The sequence below is a fragment of the Theobroma cacao genome, chromosome 4, assembly GCF_000208745.1.
Source record: "Theobroma cacao cultivar B97-61/B2 chromosome 4, Criollo_cocoa_genome_V2, whole genome shotgun sequence".
Lineage (NCBI taxonomy): Eukaryota > Viridiplantae > Streptophyta > Magnoliopsida > Malvales > Malvaceae > Theobroma > Theobroma cacao.
In genome coordinates, this window is record NC_030853.1 from 12901573 (window position 1) to 12904507 (window position 2935).

General features: G+C 28.0%; 1 pseudogene; it reads left to right on the plus strand.

The window, feature by feature from the left end:
- LOC108661691 overlaps positions 1–819 on the plus strand; it is a 3588-nt pseudogene extending 2769 nt beyond the window's left edge.

Below are 2935 nucleotides of genomic sequence, written 5' to 3' on the forward strand. Positions count from 1 at the left end.
TGAAAAATTGCCCATAGACATATTTTTCATCCCTTATACTCATTCCATTCTCCAATTTGTCAAATTTGATCTAAATTCTCTCAAAATCTCAAATTTTGTCCGCGGGTGGTAAAATTACGATTTTGCCCCTACACTCTAAAAAATCACCGAAATTAAAGTTTTTCACTGCCAAACCCTCAAATTATACTCCAATAAGTCTAATATAATCAATCTTAATCAAACGGGATTAAAAAATCTTTTTTTTTCAAAAATTCCATATTCGTCTTCAGGTGGTAAATTACCATTTTGCCCTTGGAATACTTAAAGTTCGGATTAACTCCAAATCGGACCTCAAACTCTGAATCCTCATTTTAAATCAATCCATGGGTTTTAGTTTTTCTCAAATTCATCCTCGATTCTCTGTTTAAATTAGTTCAAGACTTATTTAACTGAACCGTACCATTAGGGGCAATATAATCATTTAACTTGTTTTTCGGGGCAATTCAATATACAAACATGCTATCCAAAGCATGTGAATGATATATCATAGATAATTTAGGGATGGGTGTTACACTAACTCTAATGGAGATGGTGCTCCAATCAGTCTTAGAGTGGATACCAATTTGGTACTCAGTGAAGCTGCTCTTTATGGCATGGTTGGTTCTACCACAGTCCAAGGGTGCAACCTTCATATACAAAAGATTTGTGAGAGAGCAAATCAAGAAATATGGAATTTTGAGAGATCATTAGGGTCACCATAGCGGTTCTCCAAATGGGAAAGGCAAGAAGAAATTTGTGCAGTTCATCGTCCCTAAGCAAAGGGAGCAATAAGCTTACTAATGAAGAGGGTAACCTTGGTTACTGGATCTTTATGTTGCTTTCCACTTCAGCTTTGATTGGTGATTTCTCCTTGGTGGTTGTAAATGTTTACCCCTTGTACAACTTTATGGCTTGAAGAAACCTTGACATGTAATGATTAGGAATGAGATTATCAAAAAATTAAGCAAACTTTGGTAGTTAAGCAAAATGGAATAATTTTTAATAATAAAATGGAATTAAGTAAATTAATCATTAAGCGATGAACGAAATAAGTAATATTATTTAACTTAAAAAATATTTAAATTAATTAATTATTATGTTAAAAACATAATTAAATAATTTAGTTAATTAAGTAATGTAATGTATTAATTATATGTATTAGTCATTAATCAAATAATTAAATTTATTAATTAAAGATAATTTCAAATTATTTAAATTAATTAAGTTTTTTACATAAATAATTAAATAATTTAACTAACGAAATGAATAAAATTTTTTAGTAATTAAGTAATTAACAAAATTAGTAATATTATTTAATTTAAAAAATACTTAAATTAATTAATTAAGGTGTTAATAATGTAGTTAAATGATTAAGTTAATTAATTAATGCAATATATTTTAATTATAAGTATTAGTCATTACTCAAATAATTAAATTAGTTAATTTAAGAGAATCTAAAATTATTTAAAATTAATTAATGCTTTTTCATAAATAATTAAACAATTTAACTAAGGAAATGAATAAATTTTTTTAGTAATTAAGCAATTAATACTATTATTTAATTTAAAAAATATTTAAATTAATTAATTTGTTAGGTATGTAATGTGTTATAACTATTTAAGAAATTAATTATATTAGAAATATTATATAAAATTTACATTAGGGTAATTATTTAAGGGGAGTGGGAAATTAATTATATAATTTACCTTATTATGAAGAATCATGTATTAGTAATTAATCAATTCCAAAAGTATCATTAAATTTAATAAAATTTAAAATTAATTATGAACAAAATATTTTCATAATTAAGCAAATAATTAATTGTAGTATTTAGTTGGATTTTGTTTTCAATTGATGTTTGTGTTAACATTTGATAGAAAACGACATCAAATGTCTGTTAAAATATTTTTTTTCTCAAAATGAAACGAGATTGAAGTTGGATATATTCCAAAGTAGATTCAATTGGATTTCTTTCCACAGAATTTGTCAATGGCATATAGAGGAATTCATTTCATTTGCATTCAATCAACCAAAATACGTGTAAGAATAGCAAGTTCTTAGTTACTATTGAGGTTTGAAAACACCTATTTTATAAAGTGTTTACCGATGCGTACACAATATGAGATTCACATGGCAAATCATTCCATGTCGACCAATCATCGGGATATTTTGTTGATAAGCATAATGAAGTAATTAATGAAGTGAGAGTAGAAAATACATATGCTAAAATGGTTATGGATGCTTTACGACTAGAGTTTCACTTCAATGATGAGACCCCAGAGGAACTAGTCTTTCCTGAAGATCTAAATTTGAACGTTGCATCATTCTTCTTGTTGTTAAATGATGTCGATACACCTTTGTCGGGTGGATGCAAGAAGCACAAAAAACTTTCAACTATGTCCTAGTTAGTGAATGTAAAGTCAGAGTTTAACATGTCACGACCCGGAACCTCCCTCGGGCCCATGACAACCACCGCGACGTCCCAATTGACACTCATTACCCGAAATGCCAATCAAAACCCCGCAAGGCTTACGTATCAGTTTCTTGCCTTTTCTGTGAGTAATCGTTTTTAAACATTCCATTTTAAACAATTTCCAGTAATTTCCTGCTCAAGTAAATCAAAAGACAAAAATATTTTAAAAATATTTATAGATAAATATCACTATTCAAAATATTGATTAAAATATAACATTTTTTATATAAAACAATATTTATAGAAACACGTGTAAGAAATTTTTTGTAACGTGTAAGTAAAATAAATTCACATACAAAAATTTACAAAGTTATAATGTACAATAATGGTTACAATGACAAGTGGCCCAAAATACACCCAGTGTTGGTGCTAGAAACCTACTGTCTGTGTGGTAGAGATGTCAACTGGAATCCTCGACAAAATAGGGTATCTACAAGCTACCAC